The sequence below is a fragment of the Marmota flaviventris genome, chromosome 1 (assembly GCF_047511675.1).
Source record: "Marmota flaviventris isolate mMarFla1 chromosome 1, mMarFla1.hap1, whole genome shotgun sequence".
Lineage (NCBI taxonomy): Eukaryota > Metazoa > Chordata > Mammalia > Rodentia > Sciuridae > Marmota > Marmota flaviventris.
The window spans coordinates 155,994,145-156,006,472 of NC_092498.1; positions in this window are offsets into that span (position 1 = coordinate 155,994,145).

Genomic DNA, 12,328 nt, shown 5'->3' on the forward strand with positions numbered 1-12,328 from the left:
ACGGGCAGTTCCCACTGCACCCAGGTGGAGGGCACTCCCCCCCCATTAAGGGGGGAGACAACCGAAATCAGAGTGTTGGGGTGAGCTCCTACAGCACCCGGGATGGAGGGCACTCCCCTCCCCCCGCCAGAAGGTGGGGGACACTGCAAACCCAGGTGTCTGAGGGAGCTCCCACCACACCTGGGGTCGAGGTCATATCCCCCACAGGAGGGGTGAGACACCCCGAATTCTGGTGTCAGGGGGAGCTCCCACTACACCCTGGGTCAAGGGAACTCCGCCCCCCCAGGAGGGGCAAGACACCCCAAACCCATGTGTAGTGGGGAGCTCCCACCACAACCAGGGTCAAAGGCATTTCCCCGACTCTGGGAGGGGTGAGACACCCCGAACCTGGCTGTTGGGGGGAGCTCCTACGGCACCCAGGGTCGAGGGCACTCCCCCTGCAGGGAGGGGCGAGACACCAAAAACCCGGGTGTGGGGGGAACTCCTACTGCACCCGGGCTTGAGGGCACTTCCCCTCCCCGGTAGGGACAAGACACCCTGATTCCGGGTGTCGGGGGAAGCTCCCACCATACTTGGGGTGGAGAGCACTCCCCACCTCTGGGAGGGGCAAGATACCCCGAATCTGGGTGTCAGGGAGAGGTCCCACGGCACCTGGGGTCCAGGGCACTTTGCTGAATTCATTTATTAGTTCTAGTAGTTTTTTTGTAGACCCTTTTGGGTCTAGGTATAGAATCATGTCATCAGCAAATAGTGATAATTTAAGTTCTTCTTTTCCTATTTTTATGCCTTTAATTTCTTTCGTCTGTCTAAGTGCTCTGGCCAGTGTTTCGAGAACTATATTGAATAGAAGTGGTGATAGAGGGCATCCCTGTCTTGTTCCAGATTTTAGAGGGAATGCCTTCAATTTTTCTCCATTCAGAATGATGCTAGCCTGAGGCTTAGCATAGATGGCTTTTACAATGTCGAGGTAAGTTCCTGTTATCCCTAGATTTTCTAGAGTTTCGAACATAAAGGGATGCTGTACTTTGTTGAATGCTTTTTCTGCATCTATCGAGATGATCATATGGTTCTTATCTTTAAGTCTATTGATGTGGTGAATAACATTTATTGATTTCCGTATATTGAGCCATCCTTGCATCCCAGGGATGAATCCTACTTGATCATGGTGCACAATTTTTTTAATGTGCCTTTGTATCCGATTCGCCAGAATATTATTGAGGATTTTTGCATCTAGGTTCATCAGAGATATTGGTCTGTAGTTTTCTTTCTTTGAGGTGTCTTTGTCTGGTTTTGGAATCAGGATGATGTTGGCCTCATAGAATGAATTTGGCAGAGCTCCCTCTTTTTCTATTTCCTGAAATAACTTGAAAAGTATTGGTATTAATTCTTCTTTGAAGGTTTTGTAAAACTCCGCTGTATACCCATCTGGTCCTGGGCTTTTCTTGGTTGGTAGTCTTTTGATTGCTTCTTCTATTTCATCCATTGATATTGGTCTGTTTAAGTTGTGAGTATCCTCCTGACTCAGTCTGGGCAAATCATGACTTAAGGAATTTATCGATGTCTTCACTATCTTCTATTTTATTGGAATATAGGTTTTCAAAATAATTTCTAATTGTCTTCTGTATTTCTGTAGCATCTGTTGTGATATTGCCTTTTTCATCCCGTATGTTAGTAATTTGAGTTCTCTCTCTTCTTCTCTTTGGTAGCATGGCTAAGGGTCTGTCAATCTGATTTATTTTTTCGAAGAACCAACTTTTAGTTTTGTTAATTTTTTCAATAGTTTCTTTTGTTTCAATTTCGTTGATTTCTGCTCTGATTTTAATTATTTCTTGCCTTCTGCTACATTTGCTGTTGTTTTGCTCTTCCTTTTCTAGGGCTTTGAGATGAAGTGTGAGCTCATTTATTTGTTGGTTTTTCCTTTTTTTGAGGAATGACCTCCAGGCAATGAATTTCCCTCTTAAAACTGCTTTCATTGTGTCCCATAGATTCCGATATGTTGTGTCTGTATTTTCATTTATCTCTAAGAATTTTTTGATTTCCTTCTTTATGTCTTCTGTAACCCATTGATCATTCAGTAGCATATTGTTCATTTTCCATGTGATGTAGGATTTTTCCTTCCTTTTTTACCATTGATTTCCAGTTTCATTCCATTATGATCAGATAAAATGCATGGTATTATCTCCACCCCTTTATATTTACTGAGGGTTGCCCTATGGCATAATATATGGTCTATTTTTGAGAAGGATCCATGTGCTGCTGAGAAAAAAGTATATCCACTTGATGATGGTTGATATATTCTATATATGTCGGTTAAGTCTAGGTTATTGATTGTGATATTGAGTTCTATAGTTTCTTTATTCAACTTTTGTTTGGAGGATCTGTCCAATGATGAGAGAGGTGTGTTGAAGTCACCCATAATTATTGTGTTGTGGTCTATTTGATTCTTCAACTTGAGGAGAATTTGTTTTATGAACATCGCAGCACCATTATTTGGTGCATAAATATTGATAATTGTTATGTCTTGTTGGTGAATGGTTCCTTTTAACAGTATATAATGTCCTTCCTTATCCCTTTTGATTAACTTAGTCTTGAAGTCGATTTTATTTGATATGAGGATGGCCACCCCTGCTTGCTTACAAGGACCATGTGCGTGGTATATTTTTTCCCAACCTTTCACCTTCAGCCTGTGTATGTCTTTTCCAATCAGATGTGTCTCCTGGAGGCAGCATATTGTTGGGTTTGTTTTTTTAATCCATGTTACCAGCCTATGTCGCTTTATTGGAGAGTTTAAGCCATTAACGTTTAGAGTTACTATTGATATATGGTTTGTACTTCCAGCCATGTTTGATTATTTATCTTCTTTTTTTTTTAATTTAGTTTGTTTCTCCATGATTAGGTTTCCCCCCGCCCTCTGTCTTCACAGAGGCACTTCCCACTGATGGTTTTGGTTATTGTTTTTCATTTCTTCCTCGTGTAGTGTTTTGCTCAAGATGCTTTGCAATGCTGGTTTTCTGGCTGCAAATTCTTTTAGCTTTTGTTTATCATGAAAGATTTTTATTTCGTTGTTGTACCTGAAGCTTAATTTTGCTGGATACAGAATTCTTGGTTGGCATCCATTGTCTTTCAGTGTTTGAAATATGTTGTTCCAGGATCTTCTCGCTTTCAGCATCTGTGATGAAAAATCCGTTGTTAACCTTATTGGTTTACCCCTGAATGTAATATGCCTCTTTCTCTTGTAGCTTTCATTATTTTCTCTTTGTTCTGTATATTGGATATCTTCATAACAATGTGTCTTGGTGTTGGTCTACTGTGATTTTGTGTGCTTGGTGTCCTGTATGCATCTACAATTTGTATATCCATTTCCTTTTTTATTTCTGGAAAGTTTTCTGTAATTATTTCATTCAGCAGGTTACTCATTCCCTTGGTTTGAATCTCTGTACCTTCCTCTATCAGAATGACTCGTAAGTTTGGTTTTTTTTATGTTATCCCATATCTCTTGGATGTTTGTCTCGTGATTTTTTACCAGCCTTTCTGAGTTGGCTAGACTCTTTTCAAGATGATATATTTTGTCTTCATTATCTGACATTCTGGCTTCTACTTGCTCCACTCTGTTAGTGATACTCTCAATTGAGTTTTTAATTTGGTTTATCGTTTCCTTCATTTCTAGAATTATTGTTTGATTTTTTTTATAATCTTTATCTCCTGATAAAGATGCTTAACTTCTTCTTTTATCTGTTCATGTAATTCATTTTCAATGAGTTCTTTCACTGTTTGGATTTGCTGTCTCGTATCCTCTTTAAGGTTCCATTCCATCTGTCTAAGGTATTCCTTGAGCTCTTTATATGACCATTTTTCTAGGTCCTCCTGAATATTTAGGCTGTCCTTCATTGTTTGTACTCCTTTTCTTCCTTGATTTTTTATGCTGCTCATGTTAATTCTTGTTCTGTTTGACTGCTGAGTTACTGTTTACTCTTATAAATTTATTTGATGCTTGGGAGGAAAGATATTAGAAGGGAAGGGAAGAAGTCACTAAAGAGAATGAGAGTAGGCAGGTAGAATTCAAGGAAGGGGGAATAAGAAAATTGAAAAGAAATGAAAAGACAAAAGAAAAAAATAGAAAATAAAGAAAGAAAAATTTTTTTAAAAAATAATAATGATAATAAAAAAATGAAAATTAAAATTTAAAAAAATAATAATAAAATTAAAAACATTAAAAAAAGTTAAAGAACAACAACAAAAAAAATGAAAATGAAAGAAAAAGAAAAAATAATAATAATAAATGCAGTCATAGAGTTCGATTAACTTCTCTTCCAGTAGGTGGAGCTGTGCCCACTGGGCCAAGCTTCTCCTCTCAATAGGTGGGAACCAATCACTGTGCAGCAGCTCTTCCTCCCAGACTGAGCGGGTCTCCAATCCTGAGTGCCTAGGGCCTTCTCTTGTGTCTAGTCACTTCCCCACTTTTCCTCAAGCCAGGCCCCACTCACCGGTGATGCTCACCACAATACTGGCTATACGCCAGGTCTGCTGCTCCTGGGAACCCTGTTTTCATGAACGCCTGGGCACACTCTCCCTGTTTGCCTCCCTCAGACCCTAAGTTTGTAGAGCTTGGGGCTGAGAACCCCCAGCGAATTTGCTTGCCCTCCGGTAGCCACGCCCCCGGTAGCTGGTGCAAGAGACCTCAGTTGTCAGCACTGGTGGGAGCGGTAGCTGGGAGTTCTGCAACGCGAGTCCCGTGCCACTCCTGATTCCCTCGGTCTGGCTATCTCGCTCACAGGAGAGCTGGGAGGGGCCCTTAAGGTTTCCCCGCTGTGTGGAGAGAGATGGCTAGGGGATTACACACCTGTTGTGCTGGTTTCAATGAAGTTATCTCCTCCACCCGTGACGTCAGTTCTCTGTCATGGTGGTATCCCATGCAAATGATGACCGTTTGTTCCCTTTGCCGGTGACCAATGCAACGGGTGGATCCTGACTGTCTCTCCCAAGCCCCGTTTCAATCCTGTGGCCACTGCCTATGAAGGCTCCATTGGCTTTTACCTCTGTAAGTTCAGAGGGGCCGACCAGTTATTTCAGCGGGATCGTTAGTGCTGAGTCACGAGAAGCAGGCGAACCGGAGCTTGAATGCAGCCGATCAGGGCTCAGTGTGTGTGTTCTGAGGGGCCCGGACTGTTCGCCCCAGATCCACGTCAGCTCAGTATTGCCTAGTGATCCTGAGCAAACAGCATTTAGACAATTTACGACTCCCTATGCCCGCGCAGCTGAAGAGGTCAGAGACTTGATCTCTCCACGCCCGCCGCCATGTTGGATCCACTTAATAAATTTTAAATCCATGTTATTTATTTAACTCATAAGTTGTCCCTCCTAATTTTGAATAATATGTCTATGCAAACTTGAAAAGGGAAAAAAGAAAAAAAACTGACTTTATAAAAAGTGGTCCAGAATGAAGCTGAAGTGAAGTAATGTAAAATTCCATGGCATTTTACCTCAAATCCTTAAAATATGTCACATGAGATATATCTTTGGGGGGAAAGAGCAGCATATTTTAAGTATTTTGAGATAAAAAGAAAATGGCCTGAATGGTACAAAGTAAACACAAGGATCATATTATTTCAATTAGAATTCAATTCATAGCTAATAAACATAAGAATCATAAATAAAATCAACTAGTGCTTCAAACTCCATTAGGTAGAATATTTTGTAAATAAGCAATTATCCCAATTAACCAGTTCAGAAGAGAAATGAGTCTCCCACAGAATCTTTGACTCTTGATGGAGGGAAGCATGAAAAGGGGATAGTTCCATTTTTAATGAGATTAGGGTTGGGTAATTTCTGCTTGGAAATATCCAAGAGATCTAGCTTGACTGAATAATAAAATAAACTGTGTAATTATGGACACAATTGTGAAATTTTTCAACAGACTTTTTATAATGTTTCTTTAGCAAATAAACTAACTAATAATTCAAAAATTTTAAAGCTATTGCATGGGCTTTGTCTCATCCAGTGAGGAGACCCATGGAACAAGGTAGAGGAGAGTGTGGCTGCAGAGTTTTTATTCAAGACCTCCTGAGACCAAGCAGGAAGCAGGTCTGATTTTATTGTGCAGTTACCATGTATATATACTCAGCCAGTAGCTGAGCAGATTACAGGAAGCCTCAGGAGAATACTGGCCATGGAAACTCACCTGGCTACTCCCTCCCCTTCCAACCCAGCTGCTTGCAGGACTAGCTGGGAGAGAAGGACCAGACCAGGAATTCAAAAGGTTGGGTGTAGAAGAAATTGAATTTTTCAACTGAGTCAGAGACCAGGAATTGGGGGGTCTGTAGGTGACATAGTTGGATAAGAAATGGCTCCTACATGTAAGGATTCTGACTGTGTAAATGTACAGGACAACATTCTTCTGGTGAGAAAACTCCCAGGGAGTAACAGGAACCCTGTTTTCCACACTTGGAATATTCTGCAGTTTCTCCCAGGAACTAATAAGATAACTAATACATGTGCAATGCCTAGCTGCTGTGGCAATGCCCTGCATTAGGAGGCTCTGTGCTAGAGTCTTATCATCCTTAACCTTGATCTCAGGCACTCAGCTCCTGGGAAAAAAGGAACTCTCTTTTAGACAACAATGTTTCACCAAGCTCTGCTGAGCCTGAACCTGTTCATATAACAGTAATTTTAAACAGTGGACTCTCTTGAGAGCTACACAAAACTCCTAACATTGCACATTGCAACCATAGTATGTAACTGAGAAATAAGCTGCATAATGTTACTAACTCTGTAACCTGCCTAATGACACAATGAATAATATTACAGTATTGATGCCAGTGACCTAATGTGACCTACAAATATAAATAAGGCTGGCAGCTTGGACAAGAGCTTTTCTGTCTTTCTGCCATTCTACCATCTTGCTATTCTGCCACTTTGCCTCTGCACTTTGCTTTTGTTTCCTTTTGATTTTCTTATACCTACACCACATGAGTGAAACCCAAAAGACATTTGTGGGGTGAAAATTTCCAGCCTGGACAAGCAATTTCTGAGTCCTGGTGGTGCACTGATTTAAAATCTCCAGACCAATGGCATCCAGTACAAAGACTGGAGCATACTTTATCCTACACTGCCTCCAGGAGTTTCACCACCAAGATTAACCCTCTTACCCTATCAACCCCACCCATCCTAAAGGTGGAGCTAGCATCATACGCCTGACAACCCCAACTGACTGTTGAGAAGGAAAACTGTGACAGAAAAACAATTGTTCAATTTTTCATTGAGATTTTGTTCTTTTTTTTTTTCTTTTCTTTTTTCTCTCACATTTCTATCATTTTTGAAATCAAGTAGTTTTTTAATATTTATTTTTAGTTGTAGTTGGACACATACCTTTATTTTATTTATTTATTTTTATGTGGTGCTGAGGATCAAACCCAGGGCCTTGCATGTGCTTTACTGCTGAGCCACAACCCCAGCCCCCAAATCAAGTATTTCTCATGCATAAGTTTATTGAGGACTGGGATGTGTGAATAGTATATTACTATTTTGTCATGTATTTTACTTTTTTATTTCTATATTTAAATTTTTACTTTATAGATATAGATATATTTTTTCTCACTTATCTGATTCCTTGCATTCTTTCTCTCTCTTTTCTCCAGATGACAGGAAATATCTATTATTCCTGTCTTTCACTTTTTCTATAAATGTTATCTATCTTCTCTCCTCTTTCCTCATAACATCACACACTATGCTACTTCTGTTCTCTTTGTTCACCACTTGAAATTGTAAACACTTTTGCAAACTTACTGTTTGTATTGTAGGCAATAACTGAACACATCATTTCTGTTTATTGTGCAAAACTGTAAACATCCTAGTAGGAGTTATTTTGTTTAAGGCTGTGTATTGTTTGCATTGGCTACTGTTATTATTTATCTCCCCCTTATAGGCAAGGTATTAGAAACTTTCAGGGACACTATAAGTTTACAATGTAGAAATTGTACTGTCTCATATCCACACTGCTAGATGAGCAGAAACATAAACCACAGGAAAACAAAGGAAAATCACCCCAAACACACCAAGATGCTCCAATAATAGAATGTAATGACACAACAGTGGAAGAAATAACATAGGAGTTTAGAATGTATGTGGCGAAACTGATCTGCAAGGTAAAGAACAATGTAAAGGAGTAAAATTAGAGAAAAAAATTCATGAGGTAAAAGATCACTTAAATAAAGATAGATATTCTGAAAAGAAATCATGCAGAAATCCTCAAAATGACAGAATCAATAAACAAAATTAAAATTTCAGTGAACCAGGAAACAGTAGCCCACACCTGTAATACCTGTGGCTTGGGAGAATGAGGCAAGAAGATTTCAAATTTAAAGCCAGCCTCAGCAAAAAGTGATGTGCTAATCAACTCAGTGAGACCCTGTCTCTAAATAAAATACAAAATAGGGTTGGGGATATAGCTCAGTGGTCAAGTGCCCCTGAGTTCATACATTGGTTACAAAAAAAAATTAATGGGAAGAATCAGCAACAGACTAGACAACTTGGAAGACAGAGTGTCAGGTAATGAAGACAAAATATATAAACATGAAAATAAAGTTGACTGTACAGAGAAGATGGTAAGAAACCATGAACAGAACTTCCAAGAAATATAGGATAACTTAAAAAGACTAAATTTAAGATTTTGGGGGGATAGATGAAGGCATGGAGATACAAACCAAAGAAAAGCACAATTTTTTCAATGGAATAATATCAGAAAATTATCCAAACCTAAGGAATGAAATGAAAAAATCAAATACAGGAAGCTGACAGGACACCAAATGTACAAAATTACAACAGATCAACATCAAGGCAAATTATTATGAAAAGCACTAACATCTAGAATAAGAAAAGAATTTTAAAGGTTGCCAGAGAAAAATGTCTGATTACTTTTAGGGTGAAACAAATTCAAACCTCAGCTGATTTCTCAACCCAGAGCCTCAAAACTAGAAAGTCTTACAATAGCATATACCACATTCTGAAAGAAAATGAACGTCAACCATGAATCCTATATCCAGCAAAATTAAGCTTCATATTTAAATATGAAATAAATAGGGAGATCTAAGATGGCAGGCTAGAGGGAGGCTGCATTCTGTGTCACTCCATGAACTGGGATTCAAGTAGTGGGAGTACTGTTTCTCTGCAAGTTATTAGAGGACCCCCCCCCCAGCAGCTACTCCACAAAGGAAGCCTGGCTGCCATGCCCATGCAGTTCCCCAGGCCTCAGCATCAGTGCAGGCCCCCTAGCCACTTGTCAATGCAGGACCTCTGGTTGCCATGCCTGAGCAAGGCCACTGGCTTCAGTACCCATGCAGAAACCCTGGATGCCCACCCTCTCAGAAATCCTGGCTGTCATTCCCACACAAGACCCCCAGCTGCTGCCCATATACAGGACTTCCAGCTGCCATTCCTGTGTGGACCCCTGCCACTCTCATGGGGCTTCCTGTCACCTTCATCTTGGGACACTGCAACAACTTCCATAGGGCCCTACAAGGAGTAGCCTGCACCTGGGGACACTGGACAGGGTCTGGAGACAGCTGACAGCCACAACACAGCATGCCACAGAGTTGCATTTCTGAAAATGCCACCAAATGCCACCACATGACCCAACCTGACCTGACACTCCATCTCTAAAAGCAGCCACCTCTATCTTGGGACACCTTTGTTGCCATGTTTAGTTGAGGCAACTCCCAGCTTAGGACACTGGCTGGGGACTAGAAGCAATATCAAGGTACTTATAGTCCCCAATTCTCCCTTCTCCCCCACAGTCACTAACCCAGCACAGTGCTTGGGGCTACACTGCTGGTCTGTATCTCACAAAGCCTGGTTCTGAACTGCCCAATACAAAACAGTTCTCCATGACAGTTACATAGCCCCCAGAGCACAGCCCATAACCTCTGGAGAGAGAGGTTACTGATTAGAAAGTAGAAATGGAGGCAGGGAGGGAGGGAGATACAGTTTAGAGATTAAATTAGAGACCAGGAATTGTGAGGTCTACAGGCAATATAAGGAGATAAGACCAGGCACCCATATCACATGAGCAGGGCCCAAAGGAAATCCTTGGGGTGCATTCTCCCACTGGGGAGAGGCAAGTGCTATACCCCACTTCCAAGCTCCATCACCAAGAAATACCCTCCCACCCTAATAATCCTCACCACCCTGAGGGTGGAGATACCAGCAAACAACAGACAACTCCACCTATTGGGTGAGAAATGAAGCAGGAGAGATACTGAACTCCAACAAAAGCAATCCTTGTATTTTTCTTTGAGGTTTTTTTCTTTCTCTCTTTCCATTTTTTATTTTATTTTTTTCTATTTTCTCTCTCTCCTTTCCTGCCCTAACATCCCCAACATTTGTGAAACCAAGTATTTTCTATGAATTAAGCTATTGAGGACTGGGATGTCTGAATAAGATATTACAGTGTGTGCTGTATATTCTTTTATCTCCTATTTTTACATTTTTTTATTTTTTTATTTTTATATTTCTTTGTATTTTGTACTCTCTCTATTGTCTTTCCACTTACTTGTCTTCCCAAAATCACTTTCTCTTTTTTCTCCTGCTACTAGCCAACTCCTTTAGATTCTTCTTTCACACTTCCTAAGATCTAATAACTCTATATCCTCACCTCCTACCTCCTTAACATCTCATCCTATACCCCACCCCTGGTACTCTCTTTGTTTGCCATCAGAAACTGTAGACTCTTTTGCAAACCTACTGTTTATATTATAGATAATAGTGTAACTACCATTTCTGAATATTGTGACAACACTGTAAATACCTTAATAGAAGTTATTTGGCTTAAGGCTATATATTGTTTGTATTGGGTGTTTTAATATTGTTCTTCCCCTTAAAGTAAAGGTATTGAAACCCTGCAGGGATGCTATAAGCTTATAGGGTAAAAACTGTAACACATCATATCCACAGTGCTAGAAGGGAAGACACACAAACAACATAAAACAAACAAGGGAGGAAAGTACCCCAAACAAACCAAGATACTACATTATTGGAATCCATGACCAGCACAGCAGAAGAAATGACAGAGAAGAAATTCAGAAGGTACATAATTAAAATGTTCTGTGAATTAAAGAATGATAAAGAGAGCAAATATAGGCAGCAAAAGATCATTCCTATAAAGAGCTTCATAAGCAAATACAGGAAGAAAAATATTATTTCAATAAAAAGAGGTTTAAAAAACAGAAATAATTTTAAAAAATGAAACAATAAATCAAATAAAAAATTCAACAGAAAACACTATCAACAGATTAGATCACTTGGAAGACAGAGCCTTGGACAATGAAGACAAAATATATATCTTGAAAATAAAGTTGACCACACAGTGAAGATAGTAAGAAGACATAAGCAGAACAAGAATTTTGGTATAACATAAAAAGGCCAAATTTAAGAATTATTGGGATAGTGAAAGGCATAGAATTGCAAAACCCAAAGGAATGAACAATTTTTTCAATGAAATAATATTAGAAAAATTTCTAAACACGAAGAATGAATTGGAAAATCAAGTGCAAGAGGCTTACAGGACACGAAATGTACAAAATTACAACAGATCTATACCAAGGTAGGTTATAATGAAAATGTCTAGCATACAGAATAAGGAGAGAATTTTAAAAGCCACAAGAGAAATGAATCAGATTACATATAGAGGGAAACCACTAGGATCTCTACAATTTCTCAACCCAGACCCTGAAAGCTAGAAAATCCTGGAATAAGATATACCAAGCTTTCAAAGAAAATGGATGCCAACCAAGAATCATATATCCAGCAAAATTAAACTTTAGATTAGATGATGAAATAAAAAAAAAACTTCCAAGATAAACAAAAGTTAAAAGAATTTACAACTAGAAAGCCTACACTAGAGACCATCCTTGGCAAAATATTCCATGAAGAGGAAATGAAAAACAACAATGAAAGTCAGCAAAGGGAGGTATTACACTAAAGAAAAAAAAATCAAAGGAGAAACCAAATAAAGTAAAATAACAAAAATGGATGGGAATGCAAATCATGTCTCCATAATAACCCTGAATGTTAATAACATAAACTCACCAATCAAAAGCCATAGACAGGCAGATTGAATTTTAAAAACATCCAACAATATGTGCTTTAAGGAGACTCATCTCACAGGAAAAGACATCCACAGACTGAAGGTGAAAGGTTAGGGGAAAAAACATACCACTCACAGGAACTTCAGAAACAAGCAATGGTTTCCATCTTCATGTCAAATAAAGTAGACTTCAAGCCAAAGTTAATCAAAAGGGATACGGAAAAATATTACATACTGCTTAAGGGAACCATA